At 36.9% G+C, this 25,299-nt stretch overlaps 1 protein-coding gene and 1 long non-coding RNA gene across 3 annotated transcripts in view; both read right to left on the bottom strand.

Annotated features, from left to right (window-relative positions):
• The window catches only part of Ebony (ebony protein), a 71,519-nt gene extending 55,347 nt beyond the window's left edge, over window positions 1–16,172 (bottom strand). Inside the window, exon 1 of one of the 2 annotated variants that reach the window (XM_038020524.2) lies at window positions 15,779–16,172. The gene's annotated coding sequence lies outside the window, so the exon portion shown is untranslated. 2 annotated transcript variants of the gene reach the window in all.
• Window positions 16,173–18,471: 2,299 nt separating this feature from the next.
• On the bottom strand, window positions 18,472–19,005 carry LOC110386658 (uncharacterized). The gene is made up of 2 exons (XR_009976825.1): window positions 18,758–19,005; window positions 18,472–18,687 (listed from the first exon to the last, which is right to left on the bottom strand). It is a non-coding gene; the product is annotated as an uncharacterized LOC110386658 (long non-coding RNA).
• Window positions 19,006–25,299: the final 6,294 nt, after the last annotated feature.

Genomic DNA, 25,299 nt, shown 5'->3' with positions numbered 1-25,299 from the left:
GTTGTACCTACCCGGGCGGACTCACAAGAGGTCCTACCACCAGTAAAAATTTTTTCGAAGATTCAACAACATCGAACACTCGATTATTGTTATTATGGTAACGTAAATTTAATCAGAGTGTGAGATCTAGAAAGTGAAAACCCTTGCACTCAATACAATGACTCATGTTTTAATTAAATACTTTTAGAATAGTAGCCGGAAGGCGGTTTTGCTTTTAAATTAGTGTGAAGCAATTGTTATTTTATTTTTGGGTTTTCTAAGAAACCGAAAATGACTATTCTGTAAGTCTCACTCACAACCGGACACAGCTTAAAATGTCTTTTTTTTTTTGACTTGATATAAATAAACACTGTATAAAAGAGTACCTAACATTCTAGGTCCTCTTTTTTTGGTTATCACGTTGCTGAGTTAACCAGTGTGGTGGGTAGCCATCATAGATAAGCTTGCATGTATTATTTTTTTATTGCCCTTTTAGGCAGACGAGTGTGTTAGTGTCCGGGAGCTTAGTGACAGAGACACGTACAAAAATCGTTTTATATCCATTATTTGTGTTGTCACTAAATACAAATTTGGAATTATTCGCTTTCCTTTTTTTTTCTCTCAAATTTCCAATAAGGAAACCAAGGAGAAGAAGTGATATACATCAATATTTTTTTATTGCTTTGTTGGCTGGACGAGTTCACCATCCACCTGATGTCAGGTGGTTACTGGAGCCCATAGACATCTACAACGTAAATGCCGCCACCCACCTTAAGATATGAGTTCTAAGGTTTCAGTTTTTACAGTACAACAGCTACCCCACCCTTCAAACCGAAACGCATTACTGCTTCACGCCAGAAATAGGCAGCAGGGTGGTGGTACCTACCCGCGCGGACTCACAAGAGGTCCTACCACCACACTTAAATAAACCGACTCACACGTTGTTTTTATTTTAAACAAAACCCCTGTTACAAGATTTCAAAAAAAAATTAATTAAACGACCAAACATCATCATCATGCGATCATCAAACTTATCGCTTATACGGCGGCGTGATAAGGTCGTGTTTCGTATGACAAATCTGTTCAGTTGACCCAAATTTCAGGTTCGGTGTGGAGCCTTGCGTTCACTTCCGACCCACGAACCGCTCAAGGCCCCAGTATTGTTTGTGGCAATTTGTGAAGTCTGGTGCACATGGTTTAATTATGTTTTTTTTTTTAATGATGACTCCACTAATAGTGTTGTCAAAAAATCTTATCGTTAACAAAAGATCGACTAAATCGATATTAATTTAACGATTTAATCTCGCGTTTTATTGTCATTATTTCCGGCGTTGAAAATACGTTTCAGGCTTCCGTGGTCGCGGAAGAATGAGGTCGAATATTGTGATTGCGACCTACGTTTTTTTTTATTCTTAAAAAAATATATTCAACCTTACACCGTAATAATGGTTTTATCCGTGTCTGTGACTCGCGAAAACTATAGCAAATACTTTAAGAGATTCACGGGTTAATTTTAACTAGGGTTCGTCCATCGATCGAAATTAGACCTTACTCACTGACATCCCAAGATTGACATGAATTATGGTCGTCACATATTTTGCATAAAAAAAAAATTAAAAAAAGCGATCGTCAATATCTTAAAAAGAAAATCGATTGACACACACGAAAACAATAAAATGGTACTGAACCGAAACAATTGACTGTCTCACCCCTGAAATGGGAGTTTTACACGAGTGGGCTGCGATACGACCCTTTTTATTGTATCTTGGAGTGGGGGGGGCGAACATCCCGCAAGGTGTCCGAGTTAAATGGACGCGTGGTCTATGCGGGACTGCGATGATCTTGTATGCGACTAGGGTTGCCACGTTATTTTTTGCAGATTATAAAGTACATTGGTTATTATAGGTAGGAAAAAAAAGTACATAGTGTCAAAGAAAAGTACAATTTATTTATTATTATATTTAAATACATATTTTTATTACAATTGAAAAAATTAAACGAGAAATTGTGACAATTAATGACAGTGACATTGTTCACATTTTAGGTTAAGTGTGGTTCAGAAATATTCGTTAAAAAAACGAGTGCTTATAGGTGATGTGGCGTTGGAGAGTGGATTGAGCAATCGATGTATTTCGCTTAACGACAAAATACTGAAGACTAAAATTTTCAAAATCCCAAAGAAACCAAATCACACTAAATAAAGTATTAACGTATACTTTATTGTTCACATAAAGTATAGAGTACAATTTGAAGTCGTCGTGGCCTGAAGGATAAGACGTCCGGTGCATTCATATGTAGCGATGCAACGGTGTTCGAATCCTGCAGACGGGTACCAATTTTTCTAATGAAATACGTACTTAACAAATGTTCACGATTGACTTCCACGGTGAAGGAATAACATCGTGTAATAAAAATGAAACCCGCAAAATTATAATTTGCGTAATTACTGGTGGTAGGACCTCTTGTGAGTCCGCACTGGTAGGTACCACCACCCTGCCTACTTCTGCCGTGAAGCAGTAATGCGTTTCGGTTTGAAGGGTGGGGCAGCCGTTGTAACTATACTTGAGACCTTAGAACTTATATCTCAAGGTGGGTGGCGCATTTACGTTGTAGATGTCTATGGGCTCCAGTAACCACTTAACACCAGGTGGGCTGTGAGCTCGTGCACACATCTAAACAATAAATGTAAATAGCATTTAATGTCATCAAAGAAAAAACACAGTTCATTGAAATATTAAACTTGTCATATTATTATTACGTAGATACATAACTATTATAAAAAACACTTTAGCGGTTTCATTTCGCGTTTCTTATTGTAATTAAATTATTTCGGATTTTCGAATAATCCACAGTCTTCGTGGTCACGGTCGATTAAAACTATATTCTAATTTCATTTCAATATTGTGATTACAACCGTTCATGTTTCTATAAAAAAATATTTCTAAATTTATTTTCACACAATACACTCTATATAGAGAGTAGTTCTTTATTCCTCTTATTAGACTTCTAGATTTCGTTTTATACAATACACTCTCGATAGAATGTAGTTCTTTATTCTTCTTATTAGACTTCTAGACTTCGTTTCACACAATACACTCTCTATAGGATATAGTTCTTTATTCTTCTTATTAGACTTCTAGAATTCGTGTTACACAATACACTCTCAGTAGAGTGTAGTTCTTTATACTTCTTATCAGTCCTCTAGATTTCATTTTGCACAATTCACTCTCAATAGAATGTATTTCTTTATTCTTTTTATTAGACTTCTAGATTTCGTTTCACAGAATACAACTCTTACAGATTTATCATCTATGCTCTCACACCGATGTTATAAGGTTATTACACTTGGCTGAATTCAGACGACTGAATTCAGCCGTTACTGAACTCAGTGAAGTGTAATAGCATTAAGTAAGTTAGTCTACTGAATTCAGTAGCAAGGATGGTTTCTGATTGACTGAATCATCTAGAAACCTAATTAGAAACGCATTTAGGAAGGTGTTTTCGCATTTAGTTACTGAATGGCTTCAGTCGGCTCATAGCTCTCCGTGCGTAAGGACGTTTTAGTTTCTTTTGCTTCTGAATAAAAAGTATTAATTTATAAATAGCCCGACATGCTTCAGGGATAGTTTTTGTCATCAGGGGTTGGGATATTGAAAAACTAAATTTTAAATCTTGATACGAATTTCCTGTTGCAAGAAATCTTAATGTTACAACCAATCTTTCTTTTAATAGTATCCTGCTTTTGAATAAACGGTGTCACTAGATTTAATATTAGATCAAACGAGATCGAATCCATTTATAATTTCTGAAGTCTGCTGGTTCTAAATCACTCATAATGTTCACATTTGCTAACATTCCGCACAGCAATAAATATTTCTTCACCGATATTCTTGTTTTTTTTTTTTGAGGAATTGAAAAAAAACACAAAATCAAAAAAAAAAACAAAAAAATTGTTGTTGTTTAACAATACTGGGGCCAGCCATCCTCTTACGCACACGACACGTCTTACTTCGTCGCGTTTAAGCTGACAATTGATTCAGTAACTGAATTTAGAACAGTGTAATCAGAAGCTTCTAAATTTGCTTCTGAATTATATATATCAGACGACTACATTCAGCTAAATGTAATAATAAGCCTTTTAGGGCTTATTGTGAGCAAACGGGGGTAGATACACAGTATTGTACACTTTCGTCTCTATTTAGTACCCGGACGCGGAGCACTCACGCGTTCCGATTCAAAGGGTGGGGGATATCCGTTCTATAATGCATTTGAGGCTTAAACCTCATGTCTCAAGGTGATGACATTCACGTTCTACATTCTAGAGCGCCGGTAAATAATCTACACAAAAGAGCTGTAAGTTAATACAACCTGCTACGCAATTAAAAAATAAAAATATATTTATTAATATAAATATGACGAGACAAAAATATATTTACATATTTATAAATAGCTTTAAAACAATTTAATAACACGCATACTTACATATATTAAAATTATTGTAATTTTAAAATACGTATCACATAAATAATAAATAATGATCTTTATATTAATAATACGTGAAGCAAAAACTTTGTACCCCTTTTAACGAAAATTGCGCGGACGGAGGAGTATCAAATTTAGAATATAGAGAAGGAGTGCAGACGGCTAATACTTTTTTTAATTATGTGTAAAAATATATTAAATCAATAAACGAAACGTGACACACACTACCATGTATTTGACACACACATAAACACGCATATATACTCTTTTGTTTATTCTTAAGCATTTGTTATTGCGTAAAGTCTGTGGTCAAATTTAGAATAGACTAGAGGTCCCGCAGTAGTCGAAATTCGACTATAATTAATTGGAATTGTAAGTTTGTACACTATTATAATTATAATTTATACTTCTATAATCACAAATTTCGCCAAGACTACACTATAAAAATATTACCAAAGGCAAACAATATTTAATCTATTCTCAATTTGACAACAGACGCCAAGAACAAAAGTTTGACAATAAATAGTATGCATGCGTGTGTGCGTCAAATACATGGTATGTAGTGTGTGTAATGTTTTCTTTATTGATTTAATGTATCTTTTATGCATTATTTAAAAAAAATATTAGCATTGTGCACTTCTTCTCTATATTCTCTATAAGTGTGGAAAATTTCATACTCCTCCGTCCGCGCAATTTTCGTAAAAAGGGATATGTACAAAGTATTTGCTTCACGTATTAATATATAGATTAATATTATTTGTCTATAGTGTAGTCTTTGCCAAATCTGTGATTACAGAAGTAAAGAATTTGACAATAGAACCATAATAATGTTGAAACTTATAATTTCAATTACTTACAATTTTAGAAGTCGTCGTGGCCTAACGGATAAGGCTTCCGGTGCATTCGTGTTGAGTGATGCACCGGTGTTCGAATCTCAGGCGGGTACCAATTTTTCTAATGAAATACGTACTCAACAAATGTTCACGATTGACTTCCACGGTGAAGGAATAACATCGTGTAATAAAAATGAAACCCGCAAAATTATAATTTGCGTAATTACTGGTGGTAGGACCTCTTGTGAGTCCGCGCGGGTGGGTACCACCACCCTGCCTATTTCTGCCGTGGAGCAGTAATGCGTTTCGGTTTGAAGTATGGGGCAGCCGTTGTAACTATATATTAGACCTTAGAACTTATATCGCAAGGTGGGTGGCGCATTTACGTTGTGGATGCCTATGGGCTCCAGTAACCACTTAACACCAGGTGGGCTGTGAGCTCGTCCACACATCTAAGCAATAAAAAAAAACTTAATTAAAGTCGAATTTCGACTACTAGGCGACCACTAGTTTTGATTAAAGACACGAAATACAGAATCTCCACAGGTTTTCGCGTGTCATAGATATAATTATACCTAATGACATTCCTAGTTGAATCCAGCGATTGTTATTACTCATTCTGTTATATAATAACTGATGTTTCGCTGCAGATAACGATGAAATGACCGTAAAATACAAGATTAAATCGTAAGTTTTATAATTATAGAACAAATTAGACTCAAGGTGTACGTACGGACGGCCTAAGGAAGGTCAGAAGAATTCTCTTGATGTACGAAGTGCACCGGTGGACTATCCAGGCCACACAAGACAAGGCGACGCTGACTCAAACCAAATCTGTCACCACGAAAACCGGATATACTTTTCAGACGCGTAAATACAGGCTATTGGAAATGTTTTTGAACACGACGTTAGGAATCAGTGATTCCTGAGTAAAGTTTTTTTTTATTGCTTAGATGGGTGGACGAGCTTACAGCCCACCTGGTGTTAAGTGGTTACTGGAGCCCATAGACATCTACAACGTAAATGCGCCACCCACCTTGAGATATAAATTCTAAGGTCTCAAGTATAGTTACAACGGCTGCCCCACCCTTCAAACCGAAACGCATTACTGCTTCACGGCAGAAATAGGCGGGGTGGTGGTACTTACCCGTGCGGACTCACAAGAAGTCCTACCACCAGTAATTACGCAAATTATAATTTTGAGGGTTTGATTTTTATTATACGATGTTATTCCTTCACCGTGGAAGTCAATGGTGAACATTTGTTGAGTACGTATTTCATTAGAAAAATTGTTACCCCGCCTGGGATTCGAACACCGGTGCATCGCTCAACACGTATGCACCGGACGTCTTATCCTTTAGGCCACGACGACTTGAATACTGTGTCGATAGCTTTGGTTCTGTGTCGGATCACCAAGTTCCGGATCCGATCCTTCAGATACTTGGTTACTCCATACTCCATACTTGGTTCGGCAAGCGAAAAATTGTTTGAAATCCATATTGGTCAATCGGTTATTTACAGCTAATGTATACGTATCGTTCGCTCCAAGATGTTTTCTGAGGCCTATGACATCACCTTCTTCAAACGAGGTTTTCGGAGACTACTCACCATCTGATGGGCCTTACGCTAGTCTATCTACAATGGCAATAAAATTAACATAACACCATGTAAATTGCCGATCTACAACCAAAAAGCAGTCTGTTTTTTTTTAATAGTTTCAAATAATTTTATGTTCTTATAAAAATTTTTACAAAAATATACACAAAAATTTTTTTTGTAATAAATACCAGTAGTAGCATATGAGAAAACTTGCAGAATTCTTTATAAGAATACAAGGAAAAGAACTGTCTTTTAAAATGCATCACGAATGTAGGAAGTAAGAAACGGGTTAAACATTTTAAAATAATGCGGACTATATTCGTATAAATCAAGACAACATTACTATTATTCTTATATTTTTAGTTTATTATTCATAATGCTGTTTTTAATTTATTTTATGCTAAGTGCTCAACGTCGAATAATATTTTTTTGTGTTAATTTTAGTAATAAAATTTAGAAGACAATTTAGAAAAGCCGGTAGTAACAGGCAAGGTATGCGGAATAACGCCCAGAGACAGAAGTCTAATGCGCTTGTCGACCAGATACGTTTTACTATCATCTGCTCAGTCCACGATGTCCTCCACGCAGCCGAGGATAGACTGAGCTAGCACAAGATAATCCCAGAGAGAGTTATTCAGAGACCACGACCCTCAGCATTGAGGATTATCAATGATAGTGTGTTTCAACCAAATCCATGTCCTTTTAGGCCTCCAAATACTATTACGATATTCATGCGAAAATCGTTCCGTAATATTAAGAAAGCGAAAAGGGTATAGAAGGCACACACAAAAAAAAAAACATTATAAGATCACCCCACAATAAAACCCATTGTTGGATAAATGCTTACATTGATTTTGTTTTTCTAGAATTTACAAACACGTACGTACAAAACATTCGCCTAATAATCACCATCATTCTGCCCTTCTCCCAGTCACCTGGGGTCGGCGCAACATGTTTTCTCCTTCCCCACTCCTCTATCATATACCATTTCTTCACTCACTCCCCTTTTACACATATCGTCTTTCACGCTTTTTCTCCTTCTTAGTCGTACACTCTTGACAGAGTGGTCGTGGTCATGCATGAGTCGGATCCTGCGATACCGATGCTCTCGCGATGACCGACGCCATGTGGCACGATGTGTCACAGAGTGAGAGCAATAATTTATTTTTAAGGAAGTCACAAATTTTATGAGGTCGGTCCATCGTGTTGGAGATCGTCTGCGGGATCTTTTGCCATCGAGTTTCCCTTGCACCACCAATGTCTTTCACGCAATCCGTCAATTTTTTCTTACGTCTAACTTTTCCTCTACACTCGCCTAATAGTATCATCAAAAGTGCTGTGTAGTGTGCAGCTCGCCTAACCTTATATTTGTAACTGCACACACTAAATTATAACAGTATTACATGAATTGTCGACTTGAACAGTTCTCTTTTATTTCACCTACAACACTCCAATACATGGCGACCCTTAGCCAGCAGTTAAAATTTTGCAAAATACGTAAAATACGAGAGTAGCTGAATAAAATATGAAGAAATATAATTATGAAGAATATTATGAAGAATAGAAGTTTGTAAAACGAGAAGAGGAAAGAAGATTTTAAAATTACAGAAAATGAAAAAAAAGAAAAAAAAAAAACCCTCACAGAAGATTGATTTGGATGAAGCGATGAGAACAATAGAAGAAGACAAAAAAGGGTGTTGCTGCCGGGAGCCGGGAGAATGCTCAAGCCTTATGATAAGAGGATATGCAGGGCGCCGGGAGATAAATTGTACGGGTCCGAGGTGGAGCAGCTAGGAGTCAGTTCGAGTCCAATGCTGAGGAGTTCATTCACCCATGCTACGTAAGACGTCATGAACTACTTATACGTTGACAGTAAATACGTGCTTACTGCAATGTAAGTTTTTGCTCTGATATTGTAATTTTTTTTTTTACGTTATTTTAGTGTTCTGTATTATATTTTATTATTAAGTTCATGCGGAATTACTTTATATTTAGTTTAAGGAAATTATGTCAGAATGATAGAATATTCGAATTGTGGTACAAAAATGTCAGACTCATTTGACATCAAAACTGCAATTTCCCTGTTGCCGGTAATGAGTGGTAATATTCAGTTTAAGGAAAACTATGTCTTTCCATCCACAAGAGTAGGTTATGCAAATACAGAGAAAACTACAGAGGTTTCCGAGGCCGAGGAGATAGCCATTTTATAGGAATAAGAAAAATTATAATCGTAATTATAATTGTTATGAAAATAGCACAGGTCAACGAACTTCACATATCGTAAATCGAGGTAAACACTCAGGCGATCAACGCCAGCGTCAGCTTTTTCGCGGACGACCGATGCATTATCAGCGTGTACAGCATAACACGCAAGAGTCCAATGTCCAAGACAACTTGCGCAACGATAACGCAAATAATTATGACAACTTACGAGTTTTTCGCACCTAAACAGTGCACTCATTCGATTTTTAGTTATAGTAATTTTTGTGTAATTAAGTGTCAACTTAAAAATAGTAATATCGATCTTAATTTATTAATCGATAGTGCAGCTAGTTTAGTAGAATTTATTGAATTTAGTACAACAGGATAAGATAGTTATAGAAGAAATTAGTGGTAATCTAAGCTAATCCATCTAAGCAATAAAAAAACTGCGACAGGGCCACCGATATATAAAATAAAAAAAAAATAAAAAAAGGAAAAACTGCAACATTTTATTACATCAATCCTCGACTCGCTTGGTATTAAATCACCGGATAGACACCTCAAAAGAAATACCTGAAAATTTTCCTATGAAAAACAAAGGTTTCCTCATCATCATCGATTGCTCATAATATGGCATTTAAAATCTTATTTATATGCATTTTCCAACAAACATAATGAATAAAGATGAATACAGAATTATATTATTGTATTGTTAATATCGTAATACGTCATCATTTGAATGCAATCAAGTAATTCCCTTGACTGTTTTTTCCCAAACACTTCAAACGTCTTGCGCTTAATGAACTTGAGCTTAATGCTCATTTTTCCACTAGTATTACAAACAGGACATTATTACTAAGTAATGTGCAATCAAATTACATCATAAAAAAATTTTATTGCTTAGATGGGTAGACGAGCTCACAGCCCACCTGGTGTTAAGTGGTTACTGGAGCCCATAGACATCTACGACGTAAATGCGCCACCCACCTTGAGATATCAGTTCTAAGGTCTCAGTATAGTTACAACGGCTGCCCCGCCCTTCAAACCGAAACGCATTACTGCTTCACGGCAGAAATAGGCGAGGTGATGGTACCTACCCGCGCGGACTCACAAGAGGTCCTACCACCAGTCTAACATCCTACCACCAATTTCATTTTTTTTATTTAGCTAAACACAATAATTTGCAGGAGAAAAAATGTCGAACGTAAATTTCCCATGCGTTACGTAAATGATTTCTGACGTTGTTTTGTTTTTTTTAAATAAAAGAACACTTAGTGTTGTAAAACTATAATAGTCAGACAGCAAAAGTGTCACGACACTTTTTGAAAATAATGTGTTCTACAAAGTCGTACTAAATTATTTTATTCTATCATCAATAGTTTTCGCAGCGCACGCGATGTAAAGAATATTTTAGTAATTTTTTTACATCTTGGGTTACATAATGGGAGTTTTAGTAAGGATCCCTAATTTTGTTTAAAAAAGAATATAGCCTATATCACTCGGGGATAGTGTAGCTTCCAGCAGTGAAAGAATTTTTCAAATCGGTTCAGTAGTTTCGGAGCCTATTCAATACAAACAAACAAATATTTCCTCTTTATAATATTAATAATAATAATAATATAATAAAATAATAAGTTTATAAGTATAGATAAAGACGCCTCTATGAATATATTTATGAACCATATTATTTTGTGCGGTAAATGGGAATATTTTTGATGAGGACATCGTAGCAGATATTTTTATACTATATCTTCTGGGAACAACTTATAAGATTAAAGCAAGAGGTTGAGAGAAATCGGCCGGAATTAATCAACAGAAGGGGTGTGGTTTTTCATCATGATAACGCTAGACCTCACACATCTTTAGCCACTCAGCAAAAATTAAGAGAGCTTGGCTGGGAGGTATTAATGCATCCGCCATGTAGTCCTGACCTTGCACCTTCATATTTCCACCTGTTTCGGTCTCTTCAGAATTCTTTAGGCAGTGTCAGGTTAACATCACGAGAGGACTGCCAAAACCAATTGTCGCGGTATTTTGATCAGAAGCCCCTACATATCTATAGCAATGGGATCTTGTCCCTACCTACAAATGGCAAAAAGATATCGAACAAAATTGTACCTACATACTTTAGTTAAATGTAAATAAACTATATTAAAAAAATGTTGTGAATTTTCTTAAAAAATGCGAAGAAACTTATTCCCTAACCTTGTAGAAACAAAGAATACCGCGCAACTTCATTTTAGTCCGCGAACACAAAAGACGCTCTACGCGAAGAACAAGTTTCGTAGGGTTATTATTATCCTGACATTCTCGTTCAGGGTCGACAGAACCGGGTGCAAAATTTATACGCGCAACGTACTTAAAGGACTATATTATATGAGGCTTTATCCTAGTGTTCGCCCGAGATACGAAATTCGACCATAACTACTGATGCCCGAAAGCTTACATTCGTTTAGTGTTTAAGGTTTTGGTCTTTTATTTGCGCGTTGTCATTTTATCTGATATAGCCGTATAAAAGTCTCCGGAGAAGCTACTAAACTTAATAAAGCGACTTAATATAAATTTCATTGCACCTACCACTATTCGCTCTGCACTACCTTTGGTTGACTGGTAGAGAATGCCTTAGGCATTAAGTACGCCAAAGTAAATTTTACATGAAGTGTAATAAATAAATAAACTGCTTTTTGTTTGTCTATTTAAGAAAAACTAGAGATATAATTGTTTATTACGTACAATTAAACCAAAAAGAAACCGAAGATTAAAAACAGAAAAGAAATATATTTTTTTTGTTTTTCATTTGCTCAGGGTGAAAAGTTCAACGCGGTTTCTTTGTGTATTATCGAAGTGATATATCAAGAATCGAACGATGCAAATTTAATTTTATATCATTTACATAATTATTATAGGAAAATCTATTCATGGATATAATCGGTCCATCACAGCATCATTAAGTGTGTTCACAAATTTGGTTAAATTACAATAAATTAAAAGACAGAAAAAATAAAATTATTAAAAGTAAAAAAAAAATAACAGACACATACACTCCCGTTAAGTCTCTTCTTTTTCTCCACTTTATCAAGCACTAGGTGGGGTCGGCACAGCGAATTTTTCTATTCCATTCTCTTCTATCAGCCGTCATCTCAACACTCACTCCTCTCTCTCTCATATCGTCATTCATACACTCCATCCATGTCTTCTTCGGTCGACCTCTACCCTTGTACTTACATTTCCATACATCTCCCAGTCACATGCATCTTCTCTCTACGCATCACATGTCCATACCACGCTAACCGTCCACTCTTTAACACACACTCCAGTTAAGTATAGTATTATTTTTTATTGCCCTTGTAGACAAAATCCGGCCCAACTGATGGTGAGCGTTACTGTCCGTCGTGGACATCAGCAGTACCAATACCAAGCCGCCAATAAAGGCTGAGCCGTCTCCACAAGCCTCGTTTGAAGAAGAACATGCAACTATACTTGAGACCTTAGAACTTATATCTTTAGTTGGGTAGCGCATTTACGTTGTATATGTCTATGTGCTCCAGTAACCACTTAACACCAGGGATGTGAGCTCGTCCACCCAACTATGCTTAGTCAAAATAAATAAATAAAAAACATGTTATAGCGCTCGGGAATCACCGTGGAGGGGAGCTCATCCCAAAGCCGGATGGTAAGTGATAAAAATGACTGAATAGAAACGTCGACCCTAAGAAGGACACTTGAGAAAGGTTCCAGGGACACTCCTAGCAATTACGGCGCCATCGCAAAAGGGTAAATATTAAAAACTATAAAAAAATTATTCAGAGCGAAATTAACACAAAGAATATTTATGCGTAATAGCGACGATTTACAAATTCACTCGGAAAATACTCTATTTGTATTCGAGTATAAAGATATCAAATATTCCAATGTGATCCGGGACAACAATCATTATCATCATCATCATCAACAGCCCACAGTCGTCCACTGCTGGACATAGGCCTCTCCCAATCCACACCACTGAGCCACTGGGACAACAATGGGCTGGCCAAATTGTAACATCTGCAATATAATCCGGGTACTCTAAATTAAAGCTAAAGCTATAGCTTGTATACAACGAATGACAAGATTATCATAGTTCTCATTATTCCAGTAAAGCTTGAAAAGAGTCCTAACAATGACATTGAACATCAGGTGAATAAAAAAATAAAAAATAAGACTTTCTTTTACTTTTTTTAAGGCGGTAGGAAATGCTGTGAGCTCGCCCGGATAGGCACCAACACACTGCCTATTTCTGCCGTGAAGCAGTAATGCGTCACAAAGTGGGTGACTGCATTTATATTTTTTACGTCTATCATCTCCGATCACCACTTAATACCAAGTGAATTCTGAGCCCGTAAACCCGTCTAGGCTTTCGAAAAGCTTTCGATACTAGACGACAAAGCTCAATAATTAAAATAATAGTAGGAAAATGATTAGATTAATTTGAATGTTTGAATTATTGAATTTAAATGTCATATAATTTGAATGTAACAATAATCTTTTAATGATCTCCGTGTTTTAAAAATAAAATCGTTATTTCGTGCTGCATATTCATCGGGATTCATATTCAGGAACTTGATAATTAGTTAAATATAAGTAAAGATCTTTATTTATTTTTTTAATTTTTGCGAATTACGGAAAAGCTAATTTATCATTTCGTTTTAAATAATTAATTATATTTTACTGCGATTATATACTATCGAGAGACGTGTTTGTAGGAATAAATCACTAAATATGTTTTTGATATCCAAAAACAAGCTATGCGAAGCCATTCGAAGAATTTTCAAAGTATTTACTTTGACTTTACCATTTTTAAAGTCGAATAAATATAATGTTATAAATAATTACGTTATCTCTATGTAAATTGTATTCAAAAATGTTGCATCGTATTTATATATATGTACATTTTAGTTGTGAGATAAGCATGTGAATCAAAATGGCGACGTTGAATTAAAAAGCGGGAAGAAAATACTGTAAGAGCTCCTTATTCGGCTTCATTCGCTCGCGTTTACACAATTCGCGGATTAAAAAAATGCGACCCAATTGCTGTTTTCGCGGCTAACGATTTCTTTATACGCGGATCTAATCAGTAGCTACGTCGGTGCATACATATTGATAGAAACGATTCCAATATGTAGGTACCCAACCGAATATCCTTTGTCAAGATGCTTTTCATTATTCACGGTTTCTATATTCGCGGCATATATTATTATATTTACAAACATAAAGAGATTTACTGTTACATCATTCTAGTTTTTTTAAAGACAACAGTGATAGCTCTGCCGCATATTTTGTAATTTAGCAGAATATTAAATGATATCCACTATATCTTCAATACGATTTGTTTTGTGTCTTTAGCCGCAGTCTGTATTTAAATTCGGTGTTTTAAGACAAACTTCAAAAAAGACAATAAATACTAGTAAACTTTTTAAATACTTTTTTTACAGTTTCTATAATTATTTTTTTTTATTGTGTTCAAATACAGAAAAAATATGTCTAATTGAATCTCCAAAAAAAGTATACAAATGCAAATTTCATTTTGCGTGCACATAATACCGGAGACAATAGTAACTGCAAGCCGTTGAATATTGAATATTATATAAATAAAACTGAATTTTTCTACTAGAAAACCGCATTGCGAGTTCAGGTTTAGAAATAAAACTCAAGAATTAACAAACTTAACATATAAATTGACAATGATAAAGTAATGCGCTACTTTTTTTCTCTTATTCTGTTCGTTTAACTTTGTTTTATTTAGTACGCTTAGTGTTTTTAGCTTTAGTGTCTGCATTTTGGTAGCAGTTTTTTTTTTTTCGGACTTTACGAGAAAGCAATTCGGAGGCAAAATTGTTTTTATGATTTTATCTTGCGTGTTATATTGTCACTATATTATTTGGGACGTTTTGTTAACTTATAGTTTCCGTGGTCGCGGACAATGTGACCATCAGTCGTAAATAATGACAACAAAAAACGCTAGATTAAGTCTCAAAAGCAGTTTTAATGAAGTCTACAGCTTGTCAAAAATCCAAATAAAATAACTAGATCTGATAAATCTATCACAAAGTGAATCTAAAATATGAAGCGACATTGATTATCTAATAGGCGAAAAAAATAATTGCATTGTTTTAAAGTAAATTAGGCGACCAGAGGTTACTGACATTCGGTGTAGTTTAAAATGCATAATAGATAAACTTGATCCAAATTCTGAATGTATGAGAGAAATGGGAGTAAATTGGAAATTGTTTTTTTTTTGTAATTTCTATATTAAAACACTAGCGACCCGCCCTCGCTTCGCTTCGGAAACATTAAAACACACATGAAACCAAAAAAATTAAATAAAATAAAATTTAAAAAAAGTAGCCTATGTTCATCAGGGACAATGTCGGCTTCTAATCGAAAAAGAATTTTTCAAATCGGTCCAGTAGTTTCGGAGCCTATTCGAAACAAACAAACAAACAAATCTTTCCTCTTTATAATATTATTAGTATTAGTATAGATATAGATATAGATAATAAACAAAAATTAACGCGATTTTTGATGTTCAACTACGTGTGTAAATCACATTTATTCGCGCGCTAATCCGAGAGAACGAAGTTTGTTCCGAAAAATTTCCAAAGACAATTTTTTTTTTTTTTTCTAAAAATCAAAGACATACTTACTTAGTTTTTGTTTTTTGTTTTTTTTTTTTAAATTGCACAACGCAAATGCACCGTAAACACAGAACACACTCACAAAACGTCCCTTCAGTTAACACGCGCGCGACTGAATTGTGCAATAGTGCAGGTATGAATGAATGCGCTACTGCGAGAATGCGCGCTATCGACTTGTTATATACTCCTCGAGTTATTGTGTACTTGAGTGTAACGTGACGACTTTTAGCAGGGGGATGGATAGACAGAGAGAATTTACGAAGTCGTCGTGGCCTAAAGGATAAGACGTCCGGTGCATTCGTATCGAGCGATACAACGGTGTTCGAATCCCGCAGGCGGGTACCAATTTTTCTAATGAAATACGTACTTATCAAATGTTCACGATTGACTTCCACGGTGAAGGACCCGCAAAATTATAATTTGCGTAATTACTGTTGGTAGGACCTCGTGTGAGTCCGCCCGGATAGGTACCACCGCCTTGCCTATTTCTGCCGTGAAGCAGTAATGCGTTTCGGTTTGGGGGGTACCTTAGAACTTATATCTCAAGGTGGGTGGCGCATTTACGTTGTTGATGTCTATGGGCTCCAGTAACCACTTAATACCAGGTGGACTGTGAGGTCGTCCACCCATCTAAGTAATAAAAAGAAGAATTCAATTCTATCAAGGTTATTCTATTCGGCTAGTTGTGAGTGATCCCGATTAAATCTCGGGCCTTAAATCCGAGCCAATGCATTTATTAATCACATTTATTTCATATTCGGAATCTGTGTATCTAATCTCGTATGTGTTTAGCCATGGTCGCAAAATGTTGAACGTTTTTTTTTTCTTTTTTTTTTTTTGAACTTATGTATAGAGGAAATCACTGATGAATTATTTAATGTGATCTCGTTATCTGCATTCAAAAGAAAAACCGTCGCGGCCTAGAAGATAAGGCGCTCGGTGTGACTGTAATGAACTCCGTCTTACAACTGTATGGACCCGAGTTCGAAACCCACAGGCGGGTTTCATTTTTCTAATCAAATAATATTGTATTCCGCGGTGGAATAAATTAAAATGTTGTCAAATTAAATTAATTATCAAACTCGCAAAGAAAATTATTTGCATAATTACTATGTAATATTGGAGGGTATTTTAAAACCACGTAGGTATGTAAACTCCCATCTCGCTTATTTCTACAGCGCGGCGAATACGTAACCGTTTGAAAGTGTGGAACAGTCTATATATACAGGTGAGACCTTAGACCTCATGTCTCAAGGTATTCGATAACATAAATCTATACTTCTATACTAATATATAAATCTACAGTGGTTTTTACGGATGTTCCGTTATAACTACTGAACCATGCATCCGGTTGACTTGAAAGTTGGTATCCATGTAGAAAATACATGTACTTAATGGATAGTCTAATATTTATATGAGTGTTGGACTCCCTACACCAGTTGCGGGGGCGTTAATGATGAAAATCTTTGTGGGGGTGAGAAATAATAATGTTAATTTTTAATGCCCAGCGAAGCGGACAGGTACAGCTAGTATTCTGATAAGAGTGGGTTCTCGGGAAACTCATTCGTCCGTTTAAGCAATACGACTTCAAAATATAACCTACCAATAATTACCGTGGGGACGATCTAAGTCTGCTGGTTTTGATGCTCAGAGAAAGCCAATCCTAATCTTCGCCCACTGTGTTTCTCGCCGGATCTTCTCAATGGGTCGCGTTTCCGATCCGGTGGTAGATTCTGCGAAGCACTTCTCTTGCTAGAGTTAGTGTTAGCAACAACATCAGTTTTGAGCCCCGTGATCTCACCCACTAATTCGGTGAATCTGGAATAGCCCCTCGAGGTTACTAGCATAGGCAGGGTTAAAAAAAACCCAATCTCAGCTGGAGCCCCCTTAAAGAGCTTGTACGATACCTACGGAAATAGTCAGAGTGGTGGCATTAACCAAAATATGCCAATTGGTTATCGGGTCCTTCCCATCTCCTCATTCTACGTCAGGACGCAACAACCAACTCAATAGCTTCGGGATCATGCCTCATGGACCATGCAAAACGGATCATGTGACCGCTTAGCATTACACAACAACTTATCTCCAAGAACGCGACCAATAAATTACGTACTCACTAAATGTGATTATTTGTTTGTGTCAAATTCGTCGCTTTATCGAATTATCGAAGCTTTGTACAAAATATTGACGGTAAATCCGGGAAGCATTCTAGCTAGTGGCTAGTTTTAATTTTTTTTTTTTTAATTGCTTAGATTGGTGGACGAGCTCACAGCCCACCTGATGTTAAGTGGTTACTGGAGCCCATAGACACCTACAACGTAAATGCGCTACCCACCTCGAGATATAAGTTCTAAGGTCTCAGTATAGTTACAACGGCTACCCCACCCTTCGAACCGAAACGCATTACTGCTTCACGGCGGAAATAGGCGGGGTGGTGGTACCTACCCGTGTGGACTCCCAAGAGGTCCTACCATCAGTAATTACGCAAATTATAATTTTGCGGGTTTCATTTTTATTACACGATGTTATTCCTTCACCGTGGAAGTCAATCGTTAACATTTGTTGAGTACGTATTTCATTAGAAAAATTGGTACCCGCCTGCGGGATTCGAACACCGGTGCATCGCTTCATACGAATGCACCGGACGTCTTATCCTTTAGGCCACGACGACTTCTAAACCATTAACTTACTCATTGAAGGAGTTTTTGACAAAGCCCAGGCAGTCCATATTTATCAAGGCAAGAGCTCACTTCGGAATGCGATCCTGCTGGACCCAGGATGGAATCATAGTTATCAAGACAACTAATGGAACACGTCATAAGGTAACAGCTATGGAAGAGCTGAGCCCTTTGCTGTTGAAGTTTCCAAAAGCTTCAGTGGCATCTCATGTGAGTGGAAAGAGTGATGAGGCAGGAAATCTAAAACATAAAATTCGGAAGTAATGGTGCTTTAATGTTCTTTTGATAGGCAACTCGAAAATTACCATACCGATGTAGTAAAAGTGTGTGTGTATTTTTATTATGTCATTTATTTCATCTTTTTTTTTTGTTTTTCTTTTTTTTCTGTAGTATCTGTATATTACTTTTAGGTAAGTAGTTTTAAGTTTATATAAATTAAGTTCTATTCCAATAATTTTATTGTTATTTGTTCTGTTTTCATTCAGTCCAATGAAGTTGGTGGTTAATGACACAGTTTAAAACATTCGTATTTTGGTATAAAATCAGTTACAGACTACTTAAACGTACCAGACGTAGTGTAGTTGTTCTATTGTTTTGTGTTTTGGATTTTGTTTATATTTTGTAATGCTTTCTAAATGTTTCTTGATGTTCACTGAATTTAATTTACATCTTCTATATTTTATATTGGTGTTAGCTGGCAGGTGGTGTTGAGATATACGCTTTATTCATTTTTGTTTGTTATTAATATTTTTTTTTTCTCTCTTTGGTTTTTAATGCATATAGATTGTATCTTACCAAATTGTTATTTATAATATTTTTAGATAGTTTTTTTTTTTTTTTTATAGATTAGTTTTATATAGATTAGTATATATTAATATAGATTAGTATATATTAATATAGATTAGTATATATTTGTATAGATTAGTTTATTTATATAGATTAGTTTGTTTTACACATAGACACATTTTTTTTTATTTTTTTTTGTTTTTCTTCTAATTTTATTATTTATGTCTTTTGTATCAGGTGTATCAGATACTGATGATGATTCTTTTTTTTCTGCAAACGAATCCAGTACGTCTTCTGGAGAGGAAAGTTTTGGTTCAGCCACCGACACCCTGGGTGACTTCTTACGACATACTTTTGACCACAAATCTGGCTGCCAGTTCAACGTATGCCACATCAATGCACAGAGTGTAGCCAGTCATTATAGCGAACTGTATCATACATTTTACAATACCAACGTCGACGTCATCCTGATATCCGAAACGTGGCTCAAGCCTACTCTCCTGTCGACCTCTTTCTCTCTCCCAGGTTTTATTCTTATCCGTAATGATAGAACGGTCGGTAGAGGAGGTGGTGTGGCCATTTATCTCCGCAGCACGTTTCCATATAAAATATTGTCTTCTTCTTCTACCAACTCTAGTGCGGAGTTTCTTTTTCTTGAGGTTTGTGTTAAGAGAGTAAAAACTGTAATTGGTGTCACCTATTGTCCCCCTAATATTGATTACTTTACTGAGTTCGAAACAGTATTAGAATCTTTGGGCTCTGAGTACGCACATCTTATCATCATGGGTGACTTCAACACAAATATCCTTTCTGGTAATTCCCCTAGATCCCAGAAGCTTCTTCAAATCATTGAATCAGCTACTCTTCATCTAATGCAACTACAAGCTACGCACCTAAATACCGTCGGTGAAGACACCTGGCTCGATTTAATCCTTACCTCGAATCCTTCCTTAGTTTCCTCTCATGGTCAACATTCTGCTCCAGGGTTCTCTCATCATGACCTAATTTTTCTTACCTATATCCTTAAATCCCCAAAACCTATTCCCAAGACCCTGCACAGGCGCTGCTTTGCTCGCATGGATCTTGAAAAACTCAGAAATGATGCAGCCGAGATAAACTGGGATCCCCTAGTAGATGCTGCATCAGTTGATCACAAAGTCGAAATTTTCAATAATATCGTAATCAAATTATACGATATCCATGCCCCAATTAGAAAAGTAAAACTGAAACGAACGCCTGCACCGTGGATGACTGAAGGAGTTAAGATGGCCATGCGTCGCAGAGATCGCGCTTTTCGAAAATACAAAAAGAATCGCATCGAAGATAATTGGGTCCTTTTTAAGTCTGCTAGGAATAGGTGTAATCAAATGATACGCAATGCCAAGCGCCGCCACATTCTGGATAATATCGCTTCTTCTTCTCCTGCCGATGTTTGGAAATTTCTCGGAACTTTGGGTATCGGCAGATCGCGACGTTTGGACATTCCAAATATTATTCAATTAGATGATCTCAACCGACACTTCTCCACATCCTCCGTGATAGATCCCTTAACTAAAAATCAAACGTTAGCTTATTTGTCTGGCCTAAGGCGTCCAGATGTTGTCCCCTTTCAGCTCTTTCCAGTTGCCCCCTCTGAGATAAGAAAAGTGATACTTTCCATTAAATCTAATGCGGTGGGATATGACAACATATGTCGCCGCATGATTATAACTATCCTAGACTGTCTCCTACCTGCAATTTATCATATTATTAACTTCTCTCTTGACTCTGGAGAGTTTCCTTTCCTATGGCGCAGAGCTTATGTTCGTGCCCTACCTAAAATTCCTGACCCTTCTGTTTCTAATCACTTTCGCCCAATTTCAATCTTACCCTTCCTATCCAAAGTGCTCGAGATCTGTGTCCATAAGCAGCTTTCTCGATTTATATTTAATAATTCCCTAATTAGCCCTTTTCAATCTGGGTTTAGACCAGGCCACAGCACCATTTCCGCGCTTCTGAAAGTGACAGGTGATATCAGGGTGGGCTTGGAAGAATCCAAAATCACTATACTAGTTTTGGTTGATTTCTCAAACGCGTTTAATACCGTTTGTCACGATATCCTTCTTTCCATCCTCTCTCATCTCAACGTCTCAAAAGGGGCGTTGGATTGGTTCTCTTCCTATCTTCAGGGACGTCAGCAATCTGTTCGTAATGACGAACTCTCATCAAACTGGTGTAATCTTGAATCTGGCGTCCCACAAGGCGGTGTCCTCTCTCCTCTCTTGTTTTCAATTTTTATAAATTTTCTCACCCCTGAGCTACGGTGTGCATTTCATCTTTACGCCGATGATCTACAACTGTACGCACAAACCGATGTTGATCACATATCGGATGCTATTACCAAACTAAACAATGATTTAAAATCAATCAAAAATTGGTCCGATAGGTTTGGTCTGGCGGTGAATCCTACCAAATGCCAGGCGTTAATTGTTGGTAGCCATCGAAATATGAGTAAGATCAGTAATTTTAAGCTGCCGCCTGTTGTTTTCAATGACATAATCATCCCCTTTAGCCGAAACGTGAAAAATCTTGGATTACACATTGACACTACACTTGGTTGGAGAGCGCAAGTAACATCCATTAGTCAAAAAGTCATCAGGACCTTGCGATCTCTCTATCGGCTAAAAAATATGCTACCATCAAATGTAAAGGCCATGCTTGTGCAGACTTTAATTTTCCCTATGGTAGACTACGGTGATGTGTGTTACTATGACCTGAATGCAGATCTCCTCAACAAACTAGACCGCCTTCTCAATAATTGCATTCGATTCGTTTTCAATCTTAGAAAATATGACCATGTGTCCGCGCATCGAACTCGTCTGAAATGGTTACCGATCCGTCAGCGTAGAGAGGAGAGAGCGCTTACTACCTTGTTTTCTCTTTTGGACTCTGCCTCTTCACCCTCTTACTTAAAATCGCATTTTAAATACTTGAACGCAAGCCATGACAAAATTCTACGTTCTTCACATAATCGTCTCTTACAATGTCCTATCCATCGCTCAGATTTTTTACATTCTTCTTTCTTTGTGCAGTCCATAATATTATGGAATTCGCTTCCCAAAGAAATCAGGATGATCAGCAATCGCTTTACTTTTAAACTCAAAGTTCGCGAACACATCCACAAAAAACTGGAAGAATCATCTCCAAACTAGTTTATTTCATTTTTCAATTATTATTATTATATTATATATATATATATATTTACTTTTAGCCATTCTTAACTATAATACTAAATTGTGTATTTTCATGTGTATATTATTGTGTGTAATTATGTGTATGTATGTATTTTACTATTTTTATACATAGGTATATTGAATTGTAGTATATGTATTCTATAATACTGAGATATTATTTTAAGGAAGATTTTTGTTTTGAGTTTGTTCTTTTTTTTGTTTTGTTGTTGTTGTTTGTTATTTTTTTTTTGTCAATGCACCTACCATGCATTATCTCTGCACCACCCTATGGTCGACTGGAAGAGAATGCCCATGGCATTAAGTCCGCCTGTGTACAAGTTTTGTTTTGTGCATAAAGTATAAATAAATAATAAATAAATAAATAACTTGCGATAGATGGCGCGAGTTGGTTCAACAAAATATTTCTTAGATTTAATCATAGAATTACAGCTCATCTCATTCCAGAATAAACTAGACATAATATAGACGTACACAACATGCCATCTATTAAATACTTATGTAAATTATATTAAACAAATAGACTGCCAATAAATAAAATTTACATATGTATGTATTTATTAATATATTTGTGATAAATAACATGTGAAATACATTTAACTACAATTTAATGATAGATATGTGAATACATAAACCAGTAATATCCAAGACACAGTATAGGCATGCTCCTGCGTCAAAAAAATCATAGTCCTACCTCATTTCCAAATAATACGGTTTAAGTTGTTTTTAACAAACAACTTAAACTTTACAGAGATTCAAATATTGATTGATTGCTCTCATTTTACTTTTAATTTCGATTGAAAAATCAATTTAATTTATGTATACTCCTATATGGCAGGCTGACGACATAGTCATGTGTATTTCACCTATGATTCAGTCGTAATCTTAAATATTTTGTATTAACTATAGTCGGAATCAGAAACGATATTCTAAAACTTATTGAATACAGAACGCGTTGTAGCTTGTATAGATGGCGCTAATTGTATGTTTGTGCAGAGGAAAACCACTGTCAGTTTTTTTTCATACCTCATTACTGATAGCCTTGGGGCACGTCGGGATGGATGTAATACGCTCTGCGTAAACCCTGTCCCACCGTCTCAATAACTCCGACTGGACTCCGGCCCGATCCAGGGTAGGGCGTCGGCTGTGAGTGGCGGAGTTTTTAGTGAGGTTCAACCCCCACATAACCCACCCGCTGCGTGGATAGGGATGCGGCGATTTTCTCCTGTAGAACAAAAAATAATTACTGGTAGCCTAAGGGGCTATTCCAGCTACGGACAGGTAGGTGAGCTCACGAACTTAACCTGAGAAAATTTGCTAGCGCAGCCCCTAGCTAGAACAGGGCTTCGCAGAATCCACAACTACAAATTTTCTTTTTATCGAGCATGTAATGTCATACGACAGAACATTCGAGAATGGCTCGATCCATTGCGTTGATTTCTTTATTTCGGAATCGTCAGGAAATGCGTTTTATTTATTTATTGATTTGGTGGGTAGACGAACTTACGGCCCACCTGGTTCTAAGTGGTTACCGAAGCCCATAGACATCTACAACGTAAATGCCGCAACCTATCTTGAGATATGAGTACTTAGGTCTCACTTGTTATAGTACAACGGCTGCCCCACCCTTCAAACCGAAAAGCGTTACTGCTTCACGGCTAAAATAGGCATGGCGGTGGTAACTACTCGTGCGGATTCACAAGACGTCCTACCACCAGTAAATTTCTGGTAAATCCACGGGAATATTTTGACAAATCTGAATACCGATGATAAATGTCAGTGTTCACAATCGGAGATCTCGAATGAACGGTTTAAGCTGCGACGAACAGAAAATAAACCCACTTAAAAGTATTAATGCTTAGCTTAGCACATTCGGAGTATTTCGGAGTAGCTAAAATGCACGACCCACATGTTGAATCCAAATTCTGCGTGTGTGAGAAATGAAAACAGTGTGCTTGGTGCGAGTTTTTTTACGATCTCGACAGAGTAAAAGTTAACTCACATTTGTATGCAGTTGGGACGGCGCCCCCTAGCGGCAAACGTAGGCAAACGTTCCAACACCATACAAATTAGAGCTAACTTTTACGCTATCGAGAGCCCCCTCCCGACTAGGCGCGTCAACACCTCCGCCCCCGCCGTTCGCCCAATCACGATGTTCGACCAGCCCATACCGTGGGCCCCGAAGGTCAAATATTTAGGCGTCACCCTCGACAGTAGGATGACATTCCGCCCCCACATCAAGACGGTACGCGACCGTGCCGCCTTCATTCTAGGACGTCTCTACCCGATGATATGTAGGCGAAGTAAAATGTCCCTTAGAAAGTCGTTTGAAGTCGTCGTGGCCTAAAAGATAAGACGTCCGGAGCATTCGTGTTGAAGCGATGCACCGGTGTTCGAATCCCGCAGGCGGGTACCAATTTTTCTAATGAAATACGTACTCAACAAATGTTCACGATTGACTTCCACGGTGAAGGAATAACATCGTGTAATAAAAGTGAAACCCGCAAAATTATAATTTGCGTAATTACTGGTGGTAGGACCTGTTGTGAGTCCGCGCGGGTAGGTACCACCGCCCTGCCTATTTCTGCCGTGAAGCAGTAATGCGTTTCGGTTTGAAGGGTGGGGCAGCCGTTGTAACTATACTGAGACCTTACAACTTATATCTCAAGGTGGGTGGCGCATTTACGTTGTAGATGTCTATGGGCTCCAGTAACCACTTAACACCAGGTGGGCTGTGAGCTCGTCCAACCATCTAAGCAATAAAAAATAAAAAAAAAAATAAAAAAAAAATAAGGTGACACTCTACAAAACTTGCATACGCCCCGTCATGACCTAT

The sequence above is a fragment of the Bombyx mori genome, chromosome 26 (genome assembly GCF_030269925.1).
Source record: "Bombyx mori chromosome 26, ASM3026992v2".
Lineage (NCBI taxonomy): Eukaryota > Metazoa > Arthropoda > Insecta > Lepidoptera > Bombycidae > Bombyx > Bombyx mori.
The sequence above is the reverse complement of the archived record's forward strand: the minus strand, read 5'-3'. Positions and strand labels throughout refer to the sequence as shown.